Below are 19,732 nucleotides of genomic sequence, written 5' to 3' on the forward strand. Positions count from 1 at the left end.
GTCAAGTAGTTACTACTTTTGTGTTTTTTGTTTTTTTTTAATCTTATAGTTAGCTCCTTAAAATGAATTGATATAAGTTTTATCACTTTATAATGATGATTATTAAAAGTGTAAAATCATGTTTTAGATATTCTACCAAATTATATGCTATATATGGGGCTCCTACTCCGTTACTTTTCAGTTCTCAGTTCTCAGACAGCTACTTCTTAATTATTCTTAATATTCTGGTTACTAAAGTTGATCACTTTCGTTTCAAATTTTCAAAAATCCTATGTATTTTTCCACATCTTAGCTTCGCTTCTTCAACTAAAAAAAAAAAAAACGCAAGTGTTTTTGAATATCAACATGTGATTAATGTGTGCTTTACCAAACTATGTAAATACCTGTCTAAGTATAGTTCTTAAAAAAAAAAAATTTATATTTTTCTAAGAATACCACTTACAGGAGATTATGGGTGGGGGCCATATAGTAAGTAATTTTTTTAAATTTTCTGTGGGGTGCTAAATGCACCTTTGCTGATGATACACAATTGGATTACAAATTAAAAATTCGGTATCACCAGATTTTTTTTTGAAATTATCAAGTATTGTAAGTAAAATCTGATTAATATCCAAGAATTTGATCTTTGAATTCAATTTATATTGTTTTAAGAATGATTTGTTCAATTATTGAAAATTTGTCTTCTAAAATTTTCTGTGGGTGTGGGATGCTAAGTGCACGTATCGCTGTATGAATACTATATGTTCTAAGGGTTAGGTAGGTACTTTTTTTGTTTTGTTTCGTTTTTTTTTTCAATCTTATAGTTGTTAGCTCCTTAAAATAAATTGAAATAATATTTTTCTCCACACATTATCAGAAGTTTCAGTTAGGGACACATGTTCAACTTATGCATCTAAGTAATTACTCCGCCAATTTTAAACGGATTTCTATAGAGTTTCTTCTAATGTGAGGGTAATGCATTTATCTAGCCGATTGCGTTTCGGTATTTTCCTGATTTGTTCTGTAGATAAGATTAATCAACCCTTACCAAACAATTGAAATGTTTGGTATTTTCAACACACACACACAAAAAAAAAAAACTAAGAAAAGCACCCAAAGAGCACTGTTTATGCCGCGTTCCTTCATTTTGTCAGCACTTCATTTTTCATATACCACTTCTCATACTTGTGACTTTAGTTTGCGTTTCTCAAATAAAAAATGTGACCTTTTTTTTTTTTTTTGGTTCTCAAACAACTAGGTTTTCTCTTCGGAAATTGATTTTATTGCATGTATGTGACCGCGCCTATAATTTGGCTAGGTACTGATTTTGTTTTGTTTTGTTTTTTTAACCTTATACATATAGTTAGCTCCTTAAAATAAGAAATCGAAATAAGTTGTATAATTTATAATGATGATCATTAAAAGTAGAAAATCATGTTTTAGATATTCTACCAAATTATATGCTATATGGGGCTCCTACTCCCCGTTACTTTTCAGTTCTCAGACAAGACAACCACTTTTTTTTAAAGTTTTGGTTATCGAAGTTGATTAGGTACCTACTTTTGTTTCAAGTTTCCAAAAATCCTATTTTTCCACATCTCCAGTTTCGCTTCTTGGGGGGGGGGAAGAAGAAAGTGCAAGTGTTTTTGAATACCAGCTGAACAGTGAGTAATATGTGAAAGTCACGTATACCTACACTTATATTCTTTTTCAACTGGATATGCCGCCTTTTCAGTGTTATGCTTGGGAAATCCTGCCTTAAATTAAATTGGTAGGGACTCGAAAATCTCTATCTTTTGTTTTTGCCAGGAATTATCAAAAATTCTTAAATGAGAATCCGGTTCCACACCTATACCAACCATTCAGGCCAAAGAAAACTAATTTTAAAAATGTTTGTCATAATTACTATTAAGTAAATAGAACGAATAACTCATATCATCATTTTCATTTTTAAATCATGTACCTAAATTGGAACGGGTCATCCGGATATAACCGATTAATATCGATTATATTTGTATAAAATACACTCGGACGATCGTCTGTGTGCGTGTATGCGTACATAGACGATTCAACCCTATACTTTCCCCTATAAAATACATTAGTTGATTGTGTGTGTGTGTGTAGGCGACCAACGCCCTCGCATGACGTAAACCTGACAGGTAGTTTGATCGACAGTTCCCCTACAAAACACTTAAGAATCGTCTTTACGTGTCTAGGTATTGGTGACACCTAATACGTCAATCATCGAATACAGAAAATGATCGTCTTTGCGTGTGTATGTGTGGGTGGGTACTCACACAGACACACGTTGATCTAATTTACAGACGATCATGTACCTAATCTAGCAGCGAACACATTACCGAACCTTCCGGTATTAGGGAATAGAAAAATGTACTACAGTGTACACCTCGCCAGTATACGTATCTCGCGGCTCTTTCCTAAGAAAGGCTGCTACGAATCACTAGCTGAGCGTGTAGGGCAATCCTTCCCATATCAACTTTTTTTTTCAAATGTTCAAAAATCGCATTTTTCCACATTTCAGCTTCACGTCTTGCAAAAAAAAAAAACTACCTAAAGTGTTTTTGAATATCAACAGTGATTAATGTGTGCTTTACCAAACTATGTAAATACCTATAGTTAGTAAAAAAAAAAGTGATTTCCTGAAAAAAAAATTGTATGGAAGAGGTTGTGGGTGGGAAAGTTTACACTTACACCATCTTGTTTCAACACAACTGTCCGCCGACTATCATATAGGAAACTTCCCTAAGCATTTCAGTAATCACCTCTGCTCTGATAATAATTGTACATTCGGATATTTATTTCAGTTATCACCTCTGCATATTATTGTAAGTAGGTATCTCTATCTACTCCCTATAACGATAGATTAATAGATGAGAATACCTCTGTATCTGTACCATTGTTGTTCTACCTTAGCATGGTAGAAAATATAGGTATTCACAGTAATAAAAGCCATTCCTGGTATCCCAAAAAATTATATTTCAAATCGTTACTTCAACTATTTTAGATTACCTGCCCCGTAAGGATTTACTATATTTTTTTAAAATTGTAATACGGTTAGTGAATAAGATTTGAAAAAGAAACTTTTTTTGACAAAAATCACTTTTTAGCTTCAATTTTTATCCAATAGGTAGTTGCCAAATAGTCTCGCCTCTTGCTAAAATTTTCAGTCTTTTTTTTTTAAACAAAAAAATCTAGCATAGTTGCAAGATTGCTATAAGGTCTCACCTTTTTTTTTCAAAAAAAATCCAAAAATGATATTTTTGCCAATATTCCCAGAAAGTCATGCATTTTGCATTTGTCAAATTCTGGCATTTTGCCAATTTATTGTCAAAAATTCTTGCTTATTATCTTATTAAGTATTAAAATAATTATCTATCATTTTTTTCAGATTTTAAATCATGCAAAGCTGAATTAAATGGGATTAGTAACTGTTTTTGTTTCGTTTTAATCATAGTTAGCTCATTAAAATAAGAAATAGAGTCCAAAATAATTCCTGTTTGAAATTTTTCAAAAAAATAATTTTTGAGTTGAAAATTTTTTTGTTAAAATTTACTCTTTTTTTGAGAATTACCCAGTAAGTAATTTTTCAATTACTTTCTCAAAAATTTGATCTTTAAATCCAAGAATTTATTGGTTTAAGTAATTATTGAAAATTTTCCTTTTGAAATTGCTGTGCTGTGGTGTGCTAAATGCACCTGAAAATTTGGGTCCATTCACGGATCAACCATTCCGACCAAAAATTGCCTGATTTGGATGTGTTTTATGGGTATTTTTCTCCACTTATTATCAGAAGTTTTGGATAGAGATAAATGTTCCACTTCTGTACCTAATTATAATTGTACTCCGCCAATTTTAAACGGATTTCTATAGAGTTTCTTTTAATATGAGGTTAATGCCTTTATCTAGCCGATTACGTATTAGCGCTTTTTCGAAATTATCAATTGGTTGTTCTGAACAAACACCTTTGAAAACGCTGTCCGGTTGCTTATTGTAAAGCTAAAAGGGTTAGGTAGGGACAGATGTTACAAGTTGGCACATGTTGAAAACCCACACAAGAAATAGAAATAAGGTTTATAAGATTGGGTAAGTATTACAAGTAAACAATTACATTTTAGAAATCTACCAAATTATATGGGACTCGTACCCACTCTGTTACTTTTTAATTTTCAGGTAAGCTGCACTTTTGCTAGTAACTATTGAAGTCCTGCTTTTTTGAAAAAACTGTCAAGTGTTGCATTTTGTCAATTTGTAGTAAGAAATTCCTTTCTTTTACTGAAATTGTGAAAAATTTCGCGTCTTCCATCTATCACTCTGTTGCTTTTAAATTAAAAAATTCGATAGCACCAGATTTTTTTTTGAAATTATTATTGTAAGAAAATTTTTTATTAATATTCAATAATTTGATCTTTAAATTTAATTTATATTGTTTTATGAATTATTATTACTTAGTTCAATTATTAAAAACTTGTGTTCTACTAAAACTTCCTGTGGGGTGCTAAATGCATTTTTGTTGATGATAATATAGTTAATTAGGACGTCTTTTAAGGGTATTCTTCATCACACATTATCAGTGGTCTTAGTTTGAGGAAAATGTTCAACTTATGCACCTAATTACTTCGCCAATTTTAAACGGATTTCAATGGAGTTTGTTTTAATATGGCGTTAATGCCTTTACCTAGCCAATTACTGAGCAATTTTTCAAAATGACCAATTATTGTTATGAAAAAAAATCTTTGAAACACATGTCAAATTGCCTATTGTAAAGCTAAAAGAGTTAGGTAGGGGCAGATGTTGCTACTTGACACATGTTAAAAAGCAAAATAAGAAATAGAAATAAGTTTTATAATGATTGGTAATTAAAAGTAAACAAATAAGTACATTTTAGAAATCTACCAAATTATATGGGGCTCGTACCCACTCTGATACTTTTGAATTTTCAGGTAAGCTGCACTTTTGCTAGTATTGAAGTCCTGCTTTTTTGAAAAAACTGTCAAGTGTTGCATTTTGTCAATTTGTAGTAAGAAATTCATGCTTTAAAGCAAAATTGCTAAGAAGTTTTACTTTACCTTCGAGTAACAGCAAAACTGTGCTATGGAATTGCGGTTTTTTCTTTTGTAAAAATGTAAGTTAATCCGAAAAAATTTGCTCATTTCCAAGATTCTGTAAATAGGTACTAAGTAAATAAATATCGTTTTTAATGATTTGATCTTTAAATTCAATGTATATTGTTTTAGGAATTATCTGTTCAATTATTAAAAATTTGTCTTCTAAAATTTTTTGTGGGATGCTAAATGCACATTTGCTGATGATATGTACACATTGGTAGTGAACAAAACATAAATGTAGAAGCCACCAACAACCTAGAACTGATGTACTAAATATGGTAACATCATATGAATACTACCAATGTTCTAAGGGTTAGGTAGGTAGTGTTTTTGTTTTGTTTCGTTTTCTTTTCAAACTTATAGTTGTTAGCTCCTTAAAATAAATCGAAATACACATAAGTTTTATATGTAATTTATAATTATTGGTATTAAAAGTAGAAAATCATGTTTTAGATATCATACCAAATTATATGGGACCCCTACTCCGTTACTTTTCAGTTCTCAGACAACCATTTTATTAATAGGTACCTATTTTGGTTACTAAAGTTGGTTACTGGTTACTTTTGTTTCAAATTTTGAAAAATCCTATTTTTCCACATCTCAGTTTCGCTTCTTGAAAAAAAACAACAAGAAAGTGTTTTTGAATACCAACAATGAATAATATGAAAAGGTCAGGTATACAGTTATTCTTTTTCAACTGGATATGCTGCCTTTTCAGTCCTATGGTAGGGGAACCCTGCCTCAAATTAAATAGGTTGGTACTCAAAAATCTCTCTTTTTTTTTGCTAGGAATCGTCAAAAATTGCTGAATGAGCATCCGGTTCCACTCCAACTATTCTGACCAGAAAAAACTTAACTTAAAAAATGTTTGCCATAAATTGCATATTAAACAGAACGTATAACTCATAACATCTTTTTCAGAGAAATAGAAATAAGTTTTATAACGATGGTAGGTATTGAAAGTAAAAAATCACATTTTAGAAATTTATCAAATTATGGGACTCGTATACTCAGTTCCCAAAAATTGTGTAAGGTAACCAAAAGTTTAGCTTTTTTGCCAAAAAATATTAAAAGATTCTATTATCCATCAAACTTTTTTGTCAAAAATCACTTTTTAGCTTTTTTTGTAGCCAATATATACCTGCTAAATAGCCTTGCTATTTATTTTTAACAGTATTTTTTGTTACAACAAAATCTCATTTCGTAACTAGCAAAATTGCTACAAAGTCTCGCCTTTTTCCCCAAAAAAATTCCAAAAGTCTGATGTTTGTCAATAATTTCCAACAACTTATGCTTTTTGCAAAAATTGTCGAAGTCTAGTATTTTGCCAATTTATATATACTTACTTAGTCAAAAATATTCTTGCTTATTAGCAAATTTACCAATTTGAAGTGCAAAATGTAAGTATGTGTGCAGAAGTCACAAAGGCAGTTAACTACCTACAGCTAGATAACGAATTTTTTTTTCAATTATTATAGTAAGTACTTTTTCAATTTCTTTCTGAAAAATTTGATCTTTAAATTCAGGAATTCAGGTAACCACTTTTGCTAATATTGAAGTCCTGCTTTTTTGCAAAAACTGTCAAAGTCTTGCAATTTGCCAATTTATAATACTTTTGCTAAAAAGTTTTACTTTAGGTAAGTATTGCAAAAATTGCTAAAAAATTGTGTTTTTTTCTTTGGCAAATAGGTAAGTTAATGCAAGAAGTTTTGCTCATTTTCAAGATTCTCTAAATTAGGTAATAGGTATAGGTATTGTTTTTTCACCAAAAATTACTAGAAATCAGTTTCGTTTACTGAAACTGTTCCATTTTATATCACTTTTGAATTAAAAATCAATTATTACATGTAGTAAGTAAATTTTCAATTTCTTTCTCAAGAATTTGATGGTTAAATTCAATTTATATTGTTTTAAGAATTATCAGTTTAATTATTAAAAATTCATCTTGTGAAATTTTCTGTAAGGTGCTAAATGCACATTCGATGATGATGCATACAGATGTTCATTGTAAACAGAACATGAGGAGAAAACCCACTAACCAGTATATGCGTTATTCATGGACCAATTTATAAATAATGTAAAGCCTAAGTCATAGGGTTGCCAAACATTTGGTGTTTCCCTGATTTGTATCAACCCTTACCAAACAATAGAAATGTTCGGTATTTTCAACAAAAAAAAGATAAGCACCCAATTCAACTTAATGTACATATGTGGCAACCCTGTAAAATAGTTTGGTAGGTACTGCTTTTGTTTTGTTTTTTTTAACCTTATAGTTAGCTCCTTAAAATGAATCGAAATAAGTTATATCATTTTATAATGATGATCATTAAAAGTAGAAAATCATGTTTTAGATATTCTACCAAATTATATGCTATAGGTGTGCCAACCTGGCAACACTGTGTAAATAGCTCTACGTATGTAAGATGTACATAAAGCCAATATACGTATTCGCATGCTTTCTAGTGAAATGATATTACATTGGCGACGAGGAAAAGTGGTTTATTAATTAATTTTAAATGATTTTCGCGTAAATTTTATTACCTTGAGTGTTTATAACGATCGTTCGAACATTCGTTTCTATTCTGGGTGCAAACAATGGTGTTTATCTACGATCCTGAATGGAACGCCGATCGGCTAGATTACAAGCACGTAAACAACAACAACCATCAAAATCAAAGGTAAAAAATACTGTTAATATTGCGCGAAAACGGAAGAAACGTGTATCATCTTCGAAAATGGGCAAAGAAGCGAATGCAGCCAACAATCTCGCTCAACGAATTGCTGACTTCAAATTTCAACAGTTCGATCCGAAGCAAGAGGGATGGCGATACTACTCTCAAAGATTCTCTCTGGAACTTACGTTACAATCCATAGTAGAAGCTACAGACAAGAGAAATTTGCTCCTCAAATGCATTGGACCAACAATTTACAAGTTAGTAATCGACCATTTTGATCCAGATGATGTTCTTTCGAAAACGTACGATGATATCACCAAGTTTCTTACTGATTACTACAAGCCAACGACTAATTACCTCTCTGAATGCGTCAACTTCGGTATGTGTGTACGTAGTGATAAACAAACGCTAACACAGTTCCTAGAGGAGCTTCGTAGTAAAGCAGTACATTGTTCGTTTAAAAGTACTCTCGATGAACGTCTTCGAGATCAGTTTCTACTTGGTATCAACAATTCGGCGATGCGTGAAAAACTCTACACTGAACACCCTAACGCCGATGCCAAGCTCGCGGATGTTTTCAAAACAGCAGTGAGTCTCGAATCAGCGCAACAACAACGATCTACGCTCGATACAACGAACAACGGCATCTCAAACAGTGGTGAAACAAACTCGATAAACAAGGTACGTCCGTTTCATAACAATAACAAGCCTTCGAATGATAAACGTACTGATATTTCGAAGCAAACGATCGATGCGGCGAAACAATGTTTGAAATGTGGCCGTAAAATACACGAAGATAAAACACAGTGCCCTGCGTTAAATTCAACATGCCGTTCGTGCAGTAATACTGGTCATTGGGATTCCGTTTGTATTAAAACTGGCAAATTCAAAGTGATCAACAACAAGCCGAAACGGTGGTACAAAGGCAATAAGGACAAGAAATCTTCGGGCTCGTCAGTTAACGAGGTAACCTTACATAATATTGATCAGATCGAATCGCCTGGAAAAAAATTGATGATCGATGTCAATATCAACGGTGTTACATGCGCGATGGAATACGACAGTGCAGCAGCGGTATCTACAATCGGCTAATCAGTATGGAAGCGCATCGGTAATCCAGCACTGAAAGAAGCCAAACAAATGTCCGCTTACACAGACATTCCGTTGGTTACGTTAGGCACAGCTTCAGTTACGGTTTCTGTTAACGGTATTACAGAACAGATGATGGTGTATGTTATCAAAGGCAAAGCTACGGCGCTGTTTGGCATTGATTGGATGAAACCATTTAAACTGATGCCCAAACATAATTTATTACGTTTGGAATCTATCAATCGCATCAGTCATTCAATCAGCGACGATCTTGCTCAACCTCCGAGCATCGAAGACCTCATAAAACAATATCCGAACCTGTTTTCGAACGAATTTCGAAAAATTACGAATTTTAAAGCGCATATCAAGCTGAAACCAAATGCAGCTCCGATTATCGCTCGTGCGCGTCCCGTTCCTTTCGCAATCAAGCCAAAAGTGGAGGCAGAATTAGACAGAATGGTCAAATGCGGTATGATTGAACCAATCGATCCTGCGAAAACTCCTATCACATGGGCATCTCCGGTTGTTATCAAGGAGAAGAAAAACGGCGAGGTACGCGTAATCGGCGATTTCAAAAACACGCTCAACCCGAACATTCACTTCGAACCATATCCGCTCCCCATCGTGGATGAAACGTTAACAAAACTCAGCGGTTATACAACGTTCAGTGTAGCAGACTTGAAAGACGCTTTCATGCAGCTCCCAACTGACGAAGAATCTCAAGCGATCTTGGTGATTATTACCCACAAGGGGTATTTCAGATATTTATCTCTACCTCTTGGTTTAACGGTCTCTGCGGTAATATTCCAATCGTTTATGGACATGATTCTTGCTGGTATCGAAGGCGCGGCGTGGTTTCAAGATGATATTGGCTTTGGCGGCAAAAACATGGCCGAGCATCTCAAACTAATGCACACGATCTTCTCACGTCTCAACGAAGTCGGTCTACGTACTCAAAAATCAAAAGTGAAGCTGTTTCAAGACGAAATCGTTTTCTTGGGTCATCGTTTGAGCAAAGAAGGCGTTAAACCTGTCACAGATCGAGTTGCAGCCTTCAAAGATCTCCCAGCTCCGCGTAATCAGCGCGAATTGAAATCGTTCCTTGGTTCAGCGATTCAATACAACAAGTTCGTGCCGAATCTTCTCGAATTATGCGGTCCTCTCTACAGGAAGGAGAAAGAAGCGCGTTGGACTTGGACATCCTATGATCAACGTTTATACGATCAAGTCAAGAACGCCATTACATCCGATACGGTGTTAGCTCACTACAATCCTGAACTACCTCTCACTTTAACGACAGACGCATCTGAAAGAGGAATTGGAGCCATCTTAGAACACCGATATCCAGACGGCACAACACGTCTCATCTCAGCGGCATCTCGAGTATTATCAGCTACTGAGCAACGTTATTCGACAATCGATCGAGAAGCGCTAGCGATCATGTTTGGTGTTGGGAAATTCGAAATGTATCTGTTTGGTCGTCATTTCACACTCAAAACAGATCATAAACCTCTTCAACACATTTTCGGTGAAAATTCTGCTCTTCCGAAGTTAGCAGCTACACGTTTAACTCGCTGGGCAGTTGCGCTTACTGCATTCAATTTTACGATCGAATACAAACCGGGTAAACAAAATCACACGGCAGATATTTTATCTCGTTTACCAGTTGAAGCAGAGTCGAATCTCAGTCGTTTCGAAAACAGAAACTCCGTCAACGTCAATCATACCAGCGTTCTCCGTGATTCGATTACCGATCAGCTTACACTTACCCAAAGAACGCTAAAAACCCGCACTCTCGAAGATCCGATTCTAAGCAAGGTTATGGTGTACTGCAAAAACGGATGGCCAGATAAGAAGAAATTACCATCTGATTCGTTCCATACCTACTTCGAGAAACGCGACGAAATCAAGCTGGAAGACGGAATTCTAATGTGGCACGATCGAATGATCATACCTGAAAAATTGCGCAACACGGTGCTAACACGTCTTCACGAAACACATCTTGGCAGTTGTTCTATGCGATCATTGGCCAAAATTGTTATTTGGTGGCCCAACTGCGATCGTGAAATCGAAGTATTCGTTAGTAAATGCGCAACGTGCCAACGATATCAACCTCAAGAACCGGAAACTCCATTGAATCTGTGGACAACTCCTAACAAACCATGGTATCGCATACACATCGACTTCACTGGCCCTTTCGACGGTAAACTCTGGCTAGTAATTATCGATTCGTTTTCCAATTGGTTGGAGATTTTTCCAGTTCCCAGTGCAAATTCTGCGAACGTCATCAAAGTGCTCCGATGTTTAATCGCTCGTTATGGCATCTGTAATCAAATTGTCAGCGACAACGGCACTCAATTTCGCTCCGATGAGTTCAAAGAATTCTGCAAAAACAACAACATTCAGCTCATCTTTACCACACCATACCATAGTCGAAGTAATGGTAAGGTGGAACGCGCGATCCGAACGTTTAAATGGCGCTACAATAAGACAGCTGATCAGATTTCCGACTCTGAGCACCGTTTACAAGCTGTGCTGTTAGCGTATCGAAGTACAACGCACTCAGCTACAAACCGAACGCCCGCAGAACTCTTCCTAGGCAGACAGATAACTTCATCACTCGAACTCCTCAAACCGAACGCAGAGAACAGCTCTTACAAGGAGAAAATGAAGGCCTACGCGGACAAGGGGCGCAAGGAAAGAGTGTTCGAACCTGGCGAGGAAGTCTGGTACAAGACCAAAAACGACTCTACGTGGCAGCCTGTAATAATCGATAAAGCGACAGGTCCGTCATCGTATACTGTCAATTCGAAGGACAAACGACAAATCCGTGCGCATAGCGATCAATTGCGCCGAAGTCAACGAGAAACTCGAAAACCTCAGAAACTTGATCTTTAATTTTTTATGTTTTTGATGTTTTTATTTTCGTTTTTTTTTCATTCCCTATTTTTAATGTTTTAAAAGGGGGAGGAATGTGCCAACCTGGCAACACTGTGTAAATAGCTCTACGTATGTAAGATGTACATAAAGCCAATATACGTATTCGCATGCTTTCTAGTGAAATGATATTACAATAGGCTATGTATCTGGGGCTCCTACTCTGTTACTTTTCAGTTCTCAGACAAACATTTTTTTAATGTTCAGGTTATTAATGTTGATCACTTGTGTTTCAAATTTTCAAAAATCTTATGTATTTTTCCACATCTCAGCTTCGCTTCTTCAACAAAAAAAAAAACGCAAGTGTTTTTGAATATCAACTGTGATTAATGTGTGCTTTAGTTTGTTTAAATTACAAAAGCCAAATGTTCAATAGGTGGTTGCATTCTCCCCACCACAATAGATGGTGCCCAAACTTGAACCGTATCAGAAACCATAGAAAATGAATCGAGACTTACTCAAAATTCTATGGAATGTGCGATGCTTAGAATAAAAATTAAAGGTAATGTTACACTTTTAGAAATGAAAAATCATTGGAAAATGATTTGCATTTTGCAGAAGAAGTGGAAGAAGAAAAATTTGATGCTGGGCAGGGCATGTTTCAAGACTTGGGGATGGACAATGGATGGGAGAAATAGACTCGTGGGTCCCCAACAAAACAGGGGGAAAAAGGTGTAGACAAAAGACAAGTTGGAGAGACCCTATATAGAAAATTTCTTGAGAAATATATATGCACTTAGTTTGAGAGTACATATTAATCCATAATAGGACAACAATCAACTCGAATATACCAGGTGATAACTGGTAAGGTACTGTTTTTGTTTTTTGTTTTTTTAAACCTTAGTTAGCGAATCAAAAAAGATTACATTTTACGGTAGATATTCTACCAAATTTCAAGTATCTACCTACCTATCTACTCCCTGTAACGGGTAACGGCAGATTAATATAAATGAGAATTCGAGTGTACCATTATAGTTCTACCTTAGCATGGTAGAAAATGATAATATACTTATTCACAACAATTCAAGCTATTCCTTGTACTTATCCTCAAAAATTATATTTTAAATGGTTATTTTCACTATTTTGACTATTTCAGATGATTACGGTACATATTATACTCGTATGTACAAATTAAACTCACATCACAAAGAAACACCCTGTGATGATTTTCTATAATTTTTTAACATTATAAGTGCTCCAAGTTGAGCTCCTTTTTCAGCAGAGAACCTAATGAAAAGGATTTTACAATATGGATGTGGCAACCCTGTAAAATGGTCAAGTCAGAGTCTTAGAACATATCTAACAGATTCCACTGATTCAACTTGAATTAAAATTACAAAAAATTAGGTAGGTACTATTTTTGTTTTGTTTTTCAACCTTATAGTTGTTAGCTCCTTAAAATAAATCGAAATAAGTTTTATAATTTATAATTATGATTAAAAGTAGAAAATCATGTTTTAGATTGTACCAAATTATATGGGGCCCTTACGCCGCTACTTTTCAGTTCTCAGACTACCACTTTTTTAATAGGTATTTTGGTTACTAAAGTTGGTTACTGGTTACTTTTGTTTCAAAATTTTTTCAAATTCTATTTTTCCACATCTCAGCTTCGTTTCTTGAAAAAAAAAAAAGGTGTTTTTGAATACCAACACTCCAACAGTGAATAATATGCAAAGGTCAGGTATACACTATACAGTTATTCTTTTTCAACTGGATATGCTGCCTTTTCAGTCTTATATGGTAGGGGAACCCAGCCACAAATTAAATAGGTAAGTACTCAAAAATCTCTTCTTTTTTGTGCTAGAATTTTCAAAAATTGCTAAATGGGCATCCCGTCCCAGACCAACCATTCAGGCCAAAAAAAGCTAATTAAAATGAGATTAAAATCAAAATGATTAACTTATCTTTTTCAGTTCATAAATCATGTAAAGCTGAAAGATTTAGTAACTGTTTGTGTTTTTTTAACCTTGGTTAGTTCATTTAAATAAGAAATAGAAATACTTACATTATTAAAAGTAAAAAATTACATTTCCAAAAGTTGGGTAACCAAATGTTTTTAGCTTTTTTGATGAGAATTACTTTTAGCTTTTTTTAAGCCTATACTTAGTTGCCAAAATAGTCTCCGTTTTTGCCAAAATTTTCAGTCTTTTTTTAAACAAAAAAATCTCGCTTTGTAGCAAAATTGCTATGTATACTTACTTGAAGTCTCACATTTTTGCTCCAAAACATTCCAAAAGTCCGATATTTTTATCTACAATACCCAACTTGAATGCCAAGTGAAAAAAATTTTTTTCAACTGCAGTAAGTAATAGTAAGTAGGTACATAGTTTATTCTACTAGGGAGTAAAAGTGATTTTCGATGAATTTGGAGGTTTATTGCCCGAGCGAAGTGAGGGAAATAATTCAACTGTCAAAGTCTTGCATTTTGCCAATTTATAATACTTTTGCTAAAAAGTTTTACTTAATTGCAAAAATTGCTAAAAAAATTGTGGTTTTTTTTAAAAAAAAAAAAAACCTGCATTACATGTAAAAGTAATGAAAAGGTTAGGTTTTCCAAATTTTCTAACTAAAGCCATAGCATCTTGGTAATTTTGCATCATATTCCTTGGGCTTCCTTGCATTTTTAATTTTTTGGGCTCAAACTGAAAAATTTTGAATTCTAAATGTTTCATGACATATCTACGTGTCATAAGGAACATTTAAAAAAAAAATGAGCGAAATCGGTCCAGTGGGAGAGGCTTGCGGATTGGGTCAAGATTTTCAAGATTCTTTTAATATACAATAGATTTGAATCGGTGAGAACAGTTAGGGGCTAAGTCCATTTTCGCAGATTTCAGTAATAAAATTTAAAAAAAAACTGATTAATTCGGAAATCCAAAGTTTTTGGTAAACATGCTTAAGGTCATTGAAAGAGAACCCCAAGACACAATTTTTAGCAGAGTTTCAAAAAAAAATTCTCTTGAAATTGCTCGGGGCTTGATTCTACATCTACGAGTACATAAATGTAAGTACATACATCACTTATTAGACTGCTATCTCGTTTAAATTGACCAAAAACCCCTTGAGGTGTAAAACTTTTTGCCCAAGTTGTTAATTTTTTTGCCTTTTTCCAGTACATAGATGAACTTGGATTTCCAAAAATGGTCTTCTCGAAATTTTTATTTATTTTTTATTTTTTTTTATTTTTATTTTTTTATTTAACAAGGAAACAGCAGAACTGCCATGAGGCATTCACCATGTAAAATCAACAGACACAAATTTACAATTAGTGTAAGGAGAACAGAAAATTTGACAACTGTCCCATTTTCTACCTATTCGGCATTTAATGAGTGGTTAAACAAAGAAATCTGTAGTCTTTGTTCTGGCAAGTCTTCTGGTGATGTTATTATCCAGTAGTTGAATTGCTTTCGTGTTGAGATGCTGGTATAATCTTTTTGTGTGAGCTTGAGCTGATGAACCGATGATTACATCCACAGTCAAAATTTTCCAGTCCCTGTGAAGAGTTCTGTTGCTGACATACCAGGGGGCATTGCTCATCATTCTCAGAGTTTTGTTTTGGAAACGTTGAATGATATTTCTGTTGGCCTTTTTTGCACACCCCTAAACAGGTGCTCCATACTGCCAGACTGGCCGAAGTAATGAGTTATAAAGGAGGCGTTTATTCTCTAGGCTGAGTTTGGATTTTCTACCCAGTAGCCAATGCAGGTTTTTTAGTCTGCAATCGAGCTCCTTTCTCTTAACCTTGATGTGGTGGTTCCAATTCAGTCGCAAATCGAGATGTAATCCGAGGTATTTGGAAGCATTAGTCTGAGGAATAATTGACCCAATGGATTGAAATGAAGGCATAGCCATACTTTCTGTAGGTATAGGTGGTCATTGTAGATTTATTCTCAATTATTAATTTTATCTTCCAGCAATTTGCGCAACTTGCAAACTCATCGATAGCAATCTGTAGATTATTGACTGCCACTTTGTGATCACTATGAATAGAAATTTTTGCAGTATCATCCGCAAAGGTAGCATCAATCACCTCAGGATTGGTAGAGGCATGTCAGCTGTGACCAGTAAATATAATCTGGGGGCCAATTTGCTTCCCTGTGGGACACCGGCTTCAGCTGTCTGTTCATATGATGTTACTCCATTTGGGTAAACAGCAAATCTGTGTTCCTTGAGATAAGAACTGAGAATTTCACATAAGTTGGCTGGCAGAATTGTGCCTAACTTGTGAAGCAGGCCATCATGCCAGACCCGATCAAATGCCTGACTCGCATCAAGAAAAACAATGACACAAAACTTTTTGTCCTCCAGAGCACCCTTAATCTGATGCACCACACGATGAACTTGGTCAATAGCTGAATGCTTTCTTTGGAATCCAAATTGGTACTCGGGAATTATTTTGGCTGTGAATTTTTCCATACTTTTGAGAAGAACTGATTCCATCATTTTGGAAAATATTGGCAGCAGTGAGATTGGTCTGTAAGAAGCAGTATCAGTATTCTTTAGCAGGTTTCCCAGGTTTGAGGATCATGATGATCTTTGCAGATTTCCAGGAGCATGGAAAATGTTTGAGGCGGATGACAGCAATAAATAGGTAGGTTAAAAACAGGATACCTCTTCTAGGTAGTTGCTTCACCATGATGGTAGTTACTTTATCATTAACAGGGGCTTTCCTGGGCTTGATTTCAGAGATAATTTTCGTTGTCTCCTTTGGAGTGGCAGATGTAACATAACTTGGTATGGAAAAGTTCAAATCCGGAGTAACCTGTGACTGGATGTTGTTATTGATGAATGTTCTGGCGAGGTGATTTGCAAATACCTCGGTTATTTCTTCATCATTCTTGGCCCAATGCCCATTGATGTCTCTGATTGGAAGAGCTCGAATTACAGGTCTTTTTATTCTCCTTGTGGCTCTCCAGAGAGAGTAATTGTTGGCTTTATTTGGAGCTAGGTTTATGACGTAGTCCTCAAAGGAATTGTTATTAACTGTATGCAGTAGCTGCTTGGTTAGTTTGTTCATTTTGTTGAACACAGCTTCGTCAGCAGGATTTTGAGAGTGCTGCCACTTTTTCCTGGCTCTGCGACGTTTGTTGACCATTTCAAGGACTTCCTCTGGATATAAGATTTCCTTATTTGAGACTGTTGCTTTATTGTTTGTTATTTTTCAAGGAATTTAAGAAATTTAACAAAAAAGTCATCAATGCAGACTCCCCCCTTTTTCTGCGCCCAAATACCACTTTCCCGGCAGTTTTGCGGAAATCTGACATCACTGGTCAATCCGCCATATTTCAAAACCCACATATTCGTGAAATTTTTTTTTTCCAAAGTTGTGACTTGGTCCCTTTCTGTTCTCACCGATTCATTTGATGATTACTTTTGTTTCAAATCAAAAATCGTATTTTTCCACATCTCAGCTTTCCTTATTGAAAAAAAAAACCAAAAGTGTTTTTAAATACCAACAGTGAATACACTGAATACGTAATGCATGAAGTTCAGGTATACACTTATTTTTTTTCAACTGAATAAGTATGCCGCCTATTCAGTATTATGGTTGGAGAACCCTGACTGAAAGTGAATGAGTAGGTACTCAAAAATCTCTCTTTTTTTGTCCACAAATTGTCAAAAATTGCTAAATAGGGATCCGGTACCACACTAACCATTTAGACCAAAAAAAGCTAACTTTAAAAATGTTTGTCATAATTATATTAAACAGAACGAATAACTCATATCATATTTTTCAGTTTTTAAATCATGTAAAGCTGAATGGGAGTAGTAACTGTTTTTGTTTTGATTTAATCTCAGGTAGCTCATTAAAATAAGAAATAGAAATAAGTTTTATAATTATTGGTGCATTATTAAAAGTAAACAATTAGGTACATTTTGGAAATCTACCAAATTGTGGAAGTTGTACTCGGTTCCTAAAAGTTGGATGACCAAATGTTTTTAGCTTTTTTGACAAAAATTATTAGAACATCCTACTTTTTATATCAAACTTTTTTGATGAAAATTACTTTTTAGATTTTTTTAAACCCGTCAAAATTTTCAATCTTTTTTTTTTTAAACAAGAAAATCTCTCTTTGTAGCAAAACTGCTATACTTGAAGTCTCAGCTTTAGCTCCAAAAAATTCCAAAAGTCCGATATTTTTACAACAATACCATTACCCAATCATCCATTGAATTCTCTGAAAGCTGTCCAGTGATATTTTTTTTCAACTATAGTAAGTAAGTAAATTTAAATTTCTTTCTCAAGAATTTGATCTTTAAATTTAATTTATATTGTTTTATGAATTATTATAGGTTGTTCAATTATTAAAAACTTGTGTTCTAAAACTTCCTGTGGGGTGTTAAATGCACCTTTGTTGATATTAAATGATGAAATAGCAATAAAAGGACATCCTTTAAGGGTACTTCAGCTTCACCACACGTTATCAGTGGTTAAAAAAATTATTATAGTAAGTGAAATTTTAATTTTTGTTTCGAGAATGTAATCTTCAAATGCAATTAAAAATAATTAGTTTTTAAAAATTTTCAAAAATCCTATTTTTCCACATTTTAGCTTCGCTTCTTGAAAAAAAAGCTAAAAGTGGTTTTGAATATTAAGAGTGAGTAGTGTGTGCTTTACCAAACTATTTACCTGAGTATACGAGTATAATTATTAAAAAAATTGATATCCAGAAAAAAAATTATATGGAGGAGGTTGTGGGTGAGGGCCACATATTTCAAAGATAACACCACCTCGTTTTACACAACTGTACACAACTGATATAGGTGACCATGATTAAACCCACCCAGTAAATTTCAGTTGTACCCTTCAAATGACAAAATTTTTATTTTACCTCTTACTTCTGCTACTTCAAAACTCGCCGTTTCATTTCAAAAAATTGATATACTCACCTATTTTTTCCCCAAATGTCATTCAAATTTTCCATGAAGTTTTTGTATATGAATTTTTAAAAATTTGCTATGTTAAAGAACATTTTTTACCTATTTGCTCAATTTCATTACATTTTGTTGTTTATTTTCTTTTCTATTGTTGTTATTTTGTTGGAGGAGGAGTCGATTTGTCTTTTTGAGACGTTTTGTTTGTTCTTTTCTATATGTCATTTGATATTTGTTTGGCCGGGTTCGTTTGACAAATATAGACTGTACATCACCTTCATTCGACACGTTATTTAATCCTAGCTATAGCTTCTCGAAAGGAGCATTTAAATGATTATCATTTGCCTTGTTGTTTAAGTTGAATTATGATTAAATAAATCGACTTATTTTTCTTGTTTCAGATGAACAATGCCTGGCTAATACCGATGATTATTCCCTATATTAAAATTCAGATCAGGAAGATGAACGACCTAAAGTAAGTAAAGTCTGTTCAAATTAAGTATGGCGAAGGTTTATTGTTTCTGTTTTGTTTTGTTTTTTAACCTTAGTTAGCTCATTATAAGTTTTATAATGATAGGTAGATGTACCTATTGGCTATTTACCTAAAATGTGAAAAATCAAGATGAATACCACAAATCAAACACGTGAGTCAAAATTGTGAGTGGAGCTTTCGTCCTAAACACAACAACCTCACTCCAGTTTTTAGTGCGAATTTCTTGTTGCACAGTTAGCAATCATTGCACAAGAGATCGCAAATTGTTAATAAGTATTGTAATATCACGATAATCGCAATAATTTGAAAAAACTGATTAATTAACAATCGATTATCATCGACATTCCTGCAGTCGTATTTGGATACTTTTCAGTTTTCAAGTAACCATTTTTTAAAAATTTTGGTCGCTGATGTTACTTTTTTTTTTTTAATTCCTAAGCCCAGCCCCTATTTTTCCGAGTACCAGGTTTACAGATTGAAATAAATGCAACATTTTATACATATCAAGAGTGAATAATATGTGAAAGTAAGCAATCTTTTATTATTTTCCAACTGGC

General features: G+C 34.1%; 1 long non-coding RNA gene across 1 annotated transcript in view; it reads left to right on the forward strand.

The window, feature by feature from the left end:
* Window positions 1-19,105, forward strand: part of LOC135845671 (uncharacterized) — a 55,462-nt gene extending 36,357 nt beyond the window's left edge. The window contains exon 3 of the long non-coding RNA XR_010558794.1: window positions 19,084-19,105. This is a non-coding gene — a long non-coding RNA (uncharacterized LOC135845671). The remainder of the gene's footprint in view (window positions 1-19,083) is intronic.
* Window positions 19,106-19,732: the final 627 nt, after the last annotated feature.

The sequence above is a fragment of the Planococcus citri genome, chromosome 4, assembly GCF_950023065.1.
Source record: "Planococcus citri chromosome 4, ihPlaCitr1.1, whole genome shotgun sequence".
NCBI classification, from domain to species: domain Eukaryota; kingdom Metazoa; phylum Arthropoda; class Insecta; order Hemiptera; family Pseudococcidae; genus Planococcus; species Planococcus citri.